The 12,269-nt window shown below is 31.3% G+C and overlaps 2 long non-coding RNA genes across 2 annotated transcripts; both read right to left on the bottom strand.

Moving 5' to 3' along the window:
• Window positions 1-1,907: 1,907 nt before the first annotated feature.
• On the bottom strand, window positions 1,908-3,015 carry LOC139898251 (uncharacterized). The gene is made up of 3 exons (XR_011776932.1): window positions 2,703-3,015; window positions 2,501-2,596; window positions 1,908-2,140 (listed from the first exon to the last, which is right to left on the bottom strand). It is a non-coding gene; the product is annotated as an uncharacterized lncRNA (long non-coding RNA).
• A 3,118-nt stretch (window positions 3,016-6,133) lies between these two features.
• LOC139898250 (uncharacterized) lies at window positions 6,134-12,004 on the bottom strand. Its single transcript, XR_011776931.1, has 3 exons — window positions 11,886-12,004; window positions 6,593-6,814; window positions 6,134-6,401 (listed from the first exon to the last, which is right to left on the bottom strand). It is a non-coding gene; the product is annotated as an uncharacterized lncRNA (long non-coding RNA).
• Between the last annotated feature and the right edge of the window lie 265 nt (window positions 12,005-12,269).

Below are 12,269 nucleotides of genomic sequence, written 5' to 3'. Positions count from 1 at the left end.
TACAATCACAGAATTAACCAAGATTATAATATTTTGTTATACTACTGATAACATGTCCAGATATATATAGGATATAGTAAAAGTTAACAAGGATATGGTTAATATAGTTTTTATAATATAAATTTCGTCCATACAACGTTAATTTTAACAGATTTTGTTTTTCTCGCCAAATATTCATTACAACTCCGTTTAAAGTGAATCAAATTGATATGGATTCCTTAAGAAGTAAATTTTACAAAACCAATTCGAAAAGTTCATCCCAAGTAGTAATTTTTAGAGCTTTACCATCTTTTTATGTCAGTAGACAGATTTGGAAAAAAATTCCGGCATCCACCCAATATATGATTTTTGATAAAAATACTTCCACTTTGTCTAAAATCATGAAAAAAATACTGTAAGTCTTATTTACATATATTAACATATTTCCAAATTCTTAGCCTCGAAATCAAAGTCTAAGATATGTTTTTAATTCCTAAACCAAAACAGCCCGCTTTTTACCGAATGGAGATTAAAGGATATATGTTAAGTTTCAAGGTGTTCTTCATACGTACAAGTTATAAGTTCTTATATTAACTTAATATAACATCATAATACATATAAATAAGTGTTATTAGAGTTACGTTAGAAAGATTAGATTAGTTTTTCAAACAAGCTTGGTGTTCATCAAAACAAGTTCTAGTTTTTACAAGTTTTATAAGTATAATAAGATAGCAACTATACAAGGAATTGAACAAGGATTTTGAGAAGTATTTTACCTTGATTATGAAAAGGAAAGTTACTGATATTAGATGGAAGTTCTTGATCTTTGATGAGTTGTTGGATTGGATTAAAAAGATTGGAAGTAATCTTGCAACTTCTTGATTCTAGGTTGTTTTTATGATGATTAAAGCTTGTAATTGAAGCTAAATGATGGGGAAAATGCTTGGAGATGATCAAGTATGAAGTTAGGAGTATTTTGAGAGAGAAATTGGAGTGTAAGTATGAGAAAATGGAATGAAGAAATGGTGTGCATGCATAAAAACTTTTTTAGTTTATAAAGAAAGAAAAGATTCCTAATTTTGTTTTCTTGCTAAATAATTCATGCTACTTGACAAATGGGTGGTTCCACATATTCCTTAATCATTTAAGGCTGCTAAGGAGCAGATTTTTATTGGTATATACCTATAGTAAATACATCCAGAAGCTGGGTATAATACGAGTGCAAATACCGAGCGAATACGAGTAGAATTCTTGATGAAAACAAATGGGAATACAATTGTGATTATTTTTGTTAAGTAAGAGTGTTTTGATATATGTATTGAAGTCCTTCAAATGTGTATTAATACATCTTAATACACTATATATATATATACATTTTAACTGAGTCGTTAAATCATCGTTAGCCGTTACATGTAAGTGTTGTTTTGAAACCTTTAAGTTAACGACCTTGTTAAATGTAATTAATCCCACTGTTATTATATCTAATGGGATGTTAAATTGTTATTTTATCATGATAACATAGTGTGTTAATATATCTTAATACGATATATACATATTAAGACGTTATTACAACGATAATCGTTACGTATATATATCGTTTCAAAATCCTTAAGTTAGTAGTCTCATTTTATGTATATAGTTCATTGTTAATATACTTAATGAGATAGTTAATTATCATTTAATCATGTTAAATATATATATAAGTTCATATATATATTATCATGTCATTTACAAGTTATATCGTTCGTGAATCATCGAACAATTTGGGTTGTCACACGTTTACATAAAATTTGTTCCAATTAATCAAGTCTTAAAAAGTTTGATTGCTTAATATGTTGGAAACATTTAATCATGTAAATATTAATATTGTTCAATATATAACCATGGAAAAATCCGGGTCATGATAAATGAAGTCTTTCAAATTGGTATTTTTAACATGAATGACATATTGCTTTGTCACTGAGGTGTCATAAAATTAATCGAGCATAAGATAAATATATAATGATAGTAAAGCATATAATGCATTCTAGAAAAAAGGTCAGATAGCGAACCAATAATACAAACTTGTATTATACACTGCACATATTTCCTGGACTTGAACGATGAACCAGTAATACAAACTTGTATTATGCACTGCACCAGTTCTTCATCCACACCTATTCTGTTACAAAGAAACAGACCAATTAATCCATAAAATTAACAAAACCCTAGCAAATCAGATGCTTACATGAATTCCTTTTCATTTTCTTCTTCATACCATTTTGTTAAATATGTATCTTATTTGCAATTGTAACAAAATGATGATTTTATGAAGAAAACAAAGAAAACTTAGATTGTCCATCATCCTTCTTTGAAGAACTCATACCTCTCAATTATATCTTTAAACAGAAACCATTTTTATAAAACTCATGAAGAAGATTAAAATTCATGTTATAACTTACAGTGATGCATAAAGTGAGATAAATGTAGAAAAAGATAAGAAAATTGTTAAAACTTGGAAGATGAAAGTGAGATGAAACACCTGTATTTATTTATAAATCGATCATCATCATTATCTCTAAACGAACAAATATCAAAAAACTTGCCTTCATGACCATGCTTGTTGGTCTAATACAACCTGAATCAGCATCCAGAAACATCATAAAATAACAAAAGAAAAAATCAAAACCCTGTTTTCAATAAACATAAAACAAACAAAAAAAATCTAAAGCAAATCGACTAACCTGTGTAAGATTTCTTCAAAAAGTAAAAATTAGGGCAAATCGACTGATTAAGGGTTTATTTATATGGCGGTGAGATTAATGGCAGTTGTAGATGGCAGCAACGGTGGTGGTGGCGGCTGTAGATGATGGTGGTGCTGGCGGCAGCTGCAGATGATGGCGGTGATGGTGGTTGTAGGAGAAAATCATAGAGAAGAAGTTTATAGAAGAAGATGAATTGCAGAGAAATTTGAAATTGAGATATTGAATCGTGCCTAACCTAATTTAAATGCTTCCTATACAGATTGGCTAGCAGAAAGGCGTGCACGCATGTGGTGGGGTTTCCAAGAGAAGCATCTGTCTTGTACAGATAACTTTTTAAAATGGATTGCTTTTTTGGGTTTTTAAAATATGGGCCAGATGAAAAATATTGGATCCTGACATTTTTTTTACAGCTAACGTTTTAACCTTTTTTTTTGTTAATTTTTTTTTTTGCTAATTACTGATTTAATTATATGATTAATGACATCATCCTGTATTTTTTTTAAGTTGACAGCTGTCTTTTTTTTTTTTTTTGAATGTGAGGGGGGAAAATGTGAAGTGATGTCATGAAGTTAGGGATTTATAAGATAGTAATGGATAGTGCATTAAGACCTCAAACTACCAACATTTAGGCCATCTTTTTTGATATATCTATAGTTAATATTAAAATGTTATAATGATGATGTCATTATTAAGCTAATTCCTTTGCTAAGAAAAAATAAAAAAAAAACAAAGCATGGTGGGTGATGTCATTAATATAAATAATTTTGAATTAAAATTAGATCTTATTGATTAATTATTATTATTAAATATTATTAATAATTATTTTAATTATTAAAATTAAATAATTTTCAATTATTTCAATTAAATATTTTAAATTGAGTATGAGAAGGTATAAAAGCTAGGTACAAGTAAACCAATTCTAAATTTATATTTTAATTTACATTTTTGAAATTAAAATGACAACCAATATTATCTCTTATGATTGGATGTGGATTGTTTAATATGCATTTTAGGTGTTTGATGAGATGTTCAACTGACGAGTTTCTTAGTCGGACTCTGTAGTTCCAAGGGTCATTAAACTAAATAACTTTAGCATTTACGTTCACTTAATACCTAAAACATATCATTAAACTTTCTCGTTTAAACAAACCCGTGGTTCCACGGGTCATTTCACTAGTTAAACCTATATATGGCTTGTCCATGGTTACAATGCACGTTTATAACCATGGAAAAATAAAATAAATATTAACCAACAATTATACAAGCCATAACTTTCTAAATTCAAAATTTAAATAGTGAATTTTTCATATCTTATTTGTGCGTCATGAAGTAATCAACAAAGTTGACTTTCAAAAACATAAAGGTTTTGCTTTTATCAATTCACCACATAGCTAGATCTAAAAAAATCACGCGATAATTAAGACTGTGTAAAAGCGGCTCTTGATACCACTGAAGGAAAATCGTTTGTACTTTTAACAATTCAGATTAACGCGACGGATAGTTAAAATAATAATATTTTTATTATTTTATGAAATATTTAAATTATTAAATAATAAATTATTTAATGAAATATTTAAATTATTTAAATTATTAAATTATTAAATAATAAATTATTTAATTTATTAAATAATAAATTATTTAAAAAGATAACTGTATACCTTTCCTGAAGAAACTGATAAATGGTGAGAAACCTACGATCAAAGGATATGATCATCTCTTTGGATAGTCCACTACACTTTCAAACAACGCCAATGCATGTTAGTCCAAATCCAAGTAACTTATTATAATAATCAAATTATTATTATTATAATAAAATATATATAACTCAATTGTTTTTGTACAAATAATAAAGAAATTAGTCTTCCTTTATCGTACGCGAAGTCGTAACTCGAAAGTCAGGAGAGTGTGATTTTGATTTCTTTTTGTTTTCGTATCAAAAGGTTTTTTTGAATATTATTTTTCCTTGTTTTTGTTTCATAACTTTTTGTGAATATTAACCAACAATTATGCAAGCCATAACTTTTTAAATTCAAAATTTAAATAGTGAATTTCTTCAATCTTATTTGTGTGTCATGAGGTAATCAACAAAGTTGACTTTCAAAAACATAAAGGTTTTGACTTTTACCAATTCACCACAAATCTAGATCTAAGAAAATCACACGACAATTAAGACGGTGTAAAAGCGGCTCTTGATACCACCGAAGGAAAATCGTGTGTACTTTTAACAATTCAGATTAACGCATCGGATAGTTAAAATAATAATCTTTTATTACTTTATGAAATATTTAAATTAATGAAACATGCACATGATTAATTTATGCCAATGAGATCCAGTTACACCATAATAATTGTCATGAATATAAAATAAAAGAGGAGGTAACGGTAAACCTTTCCTGAAGAAACTGATGAACGGTGAGAAACCTATGATCGCCTCTTTGGATAGTCCACTACACTTTCGAACGACGCCAGATGCTAGTCCAAATCCAAGTAACTTATTATAATAATCAAATTATTATAATAAAATATATATAACTCAATATGTTTTTGTACGAATAAGAAAGAAATTAGTCTTCCTTTATCGTACGCGAAGTCGTAACTCGTAAGTCAGGAGAGTGTGATTTTGGTTTCTTTTTGTTTTCGTATCAAAAGGTTTTTGTGAATATTATTTTTCCTTGTTTTCGTTTCATAACTTTTTCCACCAGAGATCTACCAATATATATAATATATTGGTAATCCCCGCCGAATCCTTAAGTCGGTTAAGATAAAAACGCGTACGAGCTTGTTTCCCATTCTATTTTCCAACTTGTTAGTCAAGTAAATAAAAACCTTTTGTAATACTCCGTGATATATTAATTAATCCATATTAATTAATTACTTATTTAATTCTGAATCAAATACTTTTATTATTCATTTTTTTTCGTTACTTGAATAATATATATATATATATATATATATATATATATATATATATATATATATATATATATATATATATATATATATATACTAGTTAAAGACCCGCGATTTCGCGGGGTTTTTGAATAGTGAAATCATTAATTAATATCATATTATATTGTATTTGTTTTTTTGCTTTCAATTTGGTTATCCAAACAATCTAACCATTGAAGATAATCAATATGAAGTTGATGTTTCCATAAGAATATTATTTGTAACATATTTATATTGGCAATTTTTTTTTAATATACAAAAGAATAAGATTATACAAACATAAGATCATACATTTTAGTTGTTTAGTTGCAACTCGTGTTTAATGATAAGATCTGTGGCATATCAAAATTACCATCATTCATCGATTGGCATATCTAGCTTTGAACTATTGAATTAAAAGACTAAATAATTTTTTTTATTACAGTTTATTTTTTTTTATTACAATTTATTTTTTTATTACATTCATTAGCAACAATTTTACATCTTTCGAAAGTTAATAAATACGAATTCTCGTTAAACTTAGAATTAAATAACGAAAAATACTTTTCATTGAAATTGAAATGGCTGCGTACCCAGGTATGTCCGCCTGGTACAGAAAAGACAACTTGTCGGTCGTGGAGATCATTGTTGGGCTGTGGAGGTTGGTTTTCTTCATTCATTTACTCTGTATCAGATTCAGGAGCCAATTCTTCATCACTTTGATGTCCCAAGTAAATTAAACCTGAACTGCTGTCATTTTCATTATTTTCATCATTAGCGATATGATTATTCTGATACTGGTAATGGACATCAATGTTGGTTTGGCCAGTGTGATCACTCGGATTTCCCAAAAAAGAAACATGTATAGTAATATTAACATTAACATAATATTGAACGAAACATTGTAATTAGATATGATGTGTGTAGACAAAGGAAAATACCAGTTGATGCATATCAGTATCCGTAATGTGTTTTGATGCAAGATGGAAAACGCATGTGTTGTGCCATTGTAAGTCATTTAAGGTGGGTTGATGTATTATTGGTATGTGTTACTTCATCTTCAAACTTGGTCAAGCACATTTCTTCATCATAAATCATTAAATACCAATAAGCTTGTTGTTACAGTTGATACATGCATTCATCTTTTTCACTGTGTTCTTAAACTGTTCACGGACAAAATGTTTGGAAAGTTGGTGTAGATTAATCATTCAACAAAATAACGTTGATCAATATCTAAACTTTGAAGTTGAAGTACTATAAACAAATGTATTAAGTGATGATTGTATTAAGTTTAGAGAAATACCAATTGTTCTTTTTCTGTGTGAACAATATGAACAATTAAACATGATAGAGGGGTGACAGTTTAGACCATATTGTCAAATTAATTGGGATTAGATCAATTGGGTTATATTTATATAATATGGGTTGATTGGAGAAGTTTTAAAGTTAAATTAGTTTAATGGGTCAATTGGAACATACACGTAAAAAAAATGGGAATCAAATGGGTCAAAAGATAACCCACAAACATATCCGCTCCCTAAACACTAAACCCTAAATCTAAACCTTATACGTACTAAACCCTAAACTCTAATCAATAAACCCTAAAACCTAAACCCTATAACCTAAATTCTAAAATGTAAATCCTAAACCGTAACCTGTAAACAATAAACCTCAAACACTAAATCATAAACGCTATACACTAAACTACAAACCCTATACCCTATATCTAAACCCTAAACTCTAAAATCTAAACCAACCCTAAACCCTAAACCACCAACGCTACACCCTACACACTAAACCCTAATCCTTAAACCCTAAACCCTAAACTCTAAACTCTAAACCCTAAACTCTAAACCCTAAACCTTAAATTCTAAACCCTAAACCCTAAACTATAAACCCTAAACCATATACCATAAACCCTATACACTAAACCATAAACCCTAAATCCTATACACTAAACCCTAAACCCCTATATCTATACTCTAAACCATAAATTGTAAAAACAAAACCCCAAACCTGAAACCCTATATCCTAAACATTAAATCATAAATTCTAAAATCTAAACTTTAAACCTTAAAGTCTAAACCATAAACTCTAAACACTAAACCCTAAACCCTATATACTAAACTCTAAACCCTAAACCCAATATCTAAACCCTAAACCGTCAACCCTTAAACTTACACACTAAACCCTAAACCTTAAACCCCAATCCCTTTTAGAAAAAGGTGTCTTAACTAACGAAAGAAAAATTGAACCAGATACATTCGTACTTAAACTTTAAACCTTAAACCCTAAACCATAAATCATATACCCTAAACCCTAAACCTAAACCCTAAATTTTATACACTAAACCATACACACTATATTTATACTCTAAACCATATATTGTATAAACAAAACCCTAAGCCCTAAACCCTATATCCTAAACCTTAAACCATAAATTCTAAAATATAAACCTTAAAGTCTAATACATAAACCCTAAACACTAAACCCTAAACCCTATACACTAAACCCTAAACCCTAAATTCTATATCTAAACCTTAAACCCTAAACCCTATAAACCCTAAACCTAAATCCTAAATCCTATACACTAAACCCTAAACCATAAACACTATATTTATACTCCAGATCATAAATTGTATAAACAAAACCCTTAGCCCTAAACCCTATATCTTAAACCTTAAACCATAAATTCTAAAATGTAAAGCTTAAAGTCTAAACTATAAACCCTAAACACTAAACCCTAAACCCTAAACTCTATACACTAAACTCTAAACTCTAAACCCTATATCTAAACCCTAAACCATAAACGTTAAATCAACCCTAAACCATTAACCACCAACCCTTAACCTTACACACTAAACCCTAAACCTTAAACTCCAAACCTTAAACACTATACCCTAAACCCTAAACCATAAATTCTAAAATCTAAATCCTAAACCCTAAACTCTAAAACCTGTACCACCATGATATGTAACAATGAACATTAGTAAACACTTTATAGATATAATAGTGTAACACATATACAAATATCTAAATGATTGTAACCACACATATGTTCTTATAAAATTCAAGACCAGATGACTACATATGACAAAAAGGACTCAGGACTATGGGAGAGTCCTAAATAGAAATGTTGTTTGGCGTCATGTCCTAAATAGAAATTGACCAATATTAAGTACATTAGTCAAACTAAGTGCGATTAATTAATAATAATAAATTGCACAATGCACAGTAGTAGGATTCCTATGATGCCAAAACTTAAACCCAAATCTTAAAAATGAAATGGTGATACTTTGCTATGTGCTACCAAAAGTGTCAATATCTTTCTAACCAAAAATATCCACTAAAAAGTGAACACAAAATAATAAGAATTTTTATCAGATAAAAGCTTAAAGGGAATGTACTGAATAACCTCAATTCTAAGGTGCAAGCTCAATGAGCAACTCACCTAACATTTCTAACGGCTCATTTTCAAAAAAAATACACATTTACCCATTTCAAACCACCACACTCCCACCCATCTCCACCCTACTTCCACCCAAAACTTTTCTTCTCTGGGGAATTCTATTCCAGTTTTCAGGTCAGGAGACGACAGTCCGAATGTCGGTGATGATACCAGGAATGGTTCCTCCGGTTCTGCTCGTCTCAATCGTACTATTTTCATCGGGAGGATCAATAAGTCAGTTACTCGACAGATGGTGGAAAACTTTTTTTGGTAAAGTTGGGGAGATTCAAGAAATCAAGTTCTGGTCATCCCGAAGGTATTCTTTCATTTCGTATTCTAAGGAGTCGGATGCTTCGAAGGCAGTTGCAACTCTTAATGGTTCCAAGTTTTGCGGTAAACCCATCTATGTGGGTTGGCCATCTCGTCGGTCGTCCTTGGTTTCCGATAGATGGGGTGTTCCAGATGTGAAGAAATTGAGGTGCAAGATTTCTCCCAATTGCTTCATCTCGGATCGGCTTGAGTTGGCAGTTTTATTGCTTGATGTGGTTCCGGTGGTGGAGACTAAAGTTTCCAGTTTTTTGGTGTCTTGCAACGCTCATGTTTCGTATATTAGCAATTATGGTTTGTTCAAATGTGTTTGTGTTTGTAGTGATTCGGGTAGCTTCAACAATATTATCAATGCGAAGGATCACGATTTTGTTTTGATTTCCCCTTTTTCGAATTTTGCTATGTCTTTCCATCGGTTTGCCTGGCTTGAAATCACCGGGGTGCCAGCTTTGTGTGTTTCGAAAGATACTGCTTTGAAGGTTGGATCTCTTTTTGGTGAGGTTCTAGATGTGGCAAAATCGACGTCTTCTTTGGGATGTTTAAGTTCTCTTTTCGTGTTCAACAAGTCTGCAAATCCGAAGCATATTCACAACACGGTGGTTATGGACGTAGCTCCGTCGACATCGGAGAGTTTCGTTTGTAATGTTTGGGTATCCGAAATCTATGATTTATCTTGTTTAAATCGGGTACTAAATGGGGTATTTGATCAACGACTTATGGAATCTACCAATCGGTTTGTGCTCGCTAGTAATCCGGTTCATAAGGTGTCTGTTGGTAGTCTTTCTGTGGAAAGGTCATGGGGGTGTTCGAATGTAAATGCGGTTGGTGTGGAATCGGAGTTCAGGACTACGGGTCCGATTGTTTTTGGTTCCGGTCCACATGACACATTGGTTGATGTTCCTACTTCCGTAAAGGGGTCAAAGAAGTGTTCGAGGAGGTCTAGCTCAAAGAAGGGTGTTAATGGGTTTGATAGGCATGAAGAGAACGTTGATGTGGTTTCAGTAAATTTCGGTGATTTGGTTAATGATTCTATTGTTGCTACTCATTCGGGTTCGGTGATTACTGCTCCGGTTATTTTAGAGGGTCCTCCTGACATTGGTTTCAAGCTTAGGGATGAAGAGGTGTCAGATTATTCGTCTGATGGAGGTAAAGGGCCTTTCTGTCGTGAAAAGGAAGATCGTGGAGTGTCCGACAGCAATGGAACCTAGTTAAGTGAAGAGGACCATGATGGTGGTTTTTTTGATAGCTTCAGGAAAGATGAATCGTTTGCTACCCCGGTACCGGGTGTGAGGATTGGTAACGGGGTGTCAAAGGTTTCTTCTTATGCAATCGAGAATCAAGGGGGCAAGATGCTTAATCATTTGAAGATTGATGGCGTGGTGGTTAAACCAATTTTAAAGACTCAGAAACGTAAAGGTAAAGGTGAAGCGGTAGACGGGTAATTTTGTGCGGCTTGGTTCGGTTATATGCTCTTGGATATTGGTGTATTTTAGTTTTTGTTTTGTATGTGTTCGGATGTTTATTCTCGTGCTCGATTTTTTTGTGTTGGTCGATTTTTCAAGGCCCGTGTTTAGTTAGCTTAGATTCTTTGTTTGCTTTAAGGATTGTTTTATGTCCCGAGCCTTGGATTGAGTGTGGATCGGTTGTATTTGTTAGTCTTTTTCATCAGTTGATGAAAAGGTTTGGTTTAATGTTATTGTTATTTTAGCAAAAAAAAAATTAAATAAAAAAAAAAAATGAGCACCTCAAATTTATAGGTATCTTTCATTTCATTGTTTCAGTTGTTTAAAACATAGTTTCAGTTGTTTAATACTCTGTATGAAATACATCACATAATCCTACTCCAAACAACAAATCAAAATCAAAAAAGTTTATAGTAAAAGTGTAGCTCAAATTACCTTTCGAGCATGATGTATCATATGTATGATGTTATACATCTCTAGCACACAGTTTTCAAAATCAGCGCCTGCTACCGATTAGTTCGCACTTTGAGGTCTCAATGTCACTGTAAGATCTAACCTAGCAATCTATATTCTATATAGACGTCAATGAAAAATCTACAATAGCAAGTATGGTAAATCAAAATCTTCAGTTCTTTCTAATGGAGAATACATATATAACTAACCTTGCAACGACAAAACCCACATAAAAAGAACAGCATCACCCAAGATATGCAACATCGAAAACTAAACCCTGATCATTTAACTCTTAATCATCAACTGTCATTACACCAATTTCACCAAAGAGTGCTAAAGGTGACTATCATTCGAAGACTATTAATGAAATTAGGCCCAAAAACACCTTAAAATATATTTCAATCTATAATCCATAATAATTAGCACCATACCAATCTAGGGTAATCCAAGTTACATAATATTTAGCAATACTCCAAACAATTTAGGGTTTATGTGAAGAAGACGAAGAAGAACGACGAAATTAAACATATGAAGAAATCTTACATGATAAAAGAGTCTGGATGAAGATTCAACTCTCTCGATGATGAAGATTTTGCCCGGAGAAGATTTCGTCTGCTTTCGGTCGTCACGGGAAGATTGTGGTAGTTTAGGTCCATTGATAAGAGACTTTTAAATTCATACTCATATACAGATTTGATGTACTTGAGATTAACACTCATTGACTACTAATGCCACTTTTCAAAAAGTTAAAGTTGCATATTGTCCATGAAACTGAGATATGTTAATAATATATTTTGACCACTAATTTTCAGAGCTGCATAGTGTGGGAGTTTTATGTTTGACTGAAAAAGTCAATCACTAAGTACATGTTAACAATAGTTCAGCTTGATAATCTCTACAATTAAGATGCATCCATAGCTCCTTATA

This window comes from Rutidosis leptorrhynchoides, chromosome 3 (assembly GCF_046630445.1).
Source record: "Rutidosis leptorrhynchoides isolate AG116_Rl617_1_P2 chromosome 3, CSIRO_AGI_Rlap_v1, whole genome shotgun sequence".
In the NCBI taxonomy this organism is placed as follows: domain Eukaryota; kingdom Viridiplantae; phylum Streptophyta; class Magnoliopsida; order Asterales; family Asteraceae; genus Rutidosis; species Rutidosis leptorrhynchoides.
Note: the sequence above shows the minus strand (reverse complement) of the source record. Positions and strands in the feature narration are given on the sequence as shown.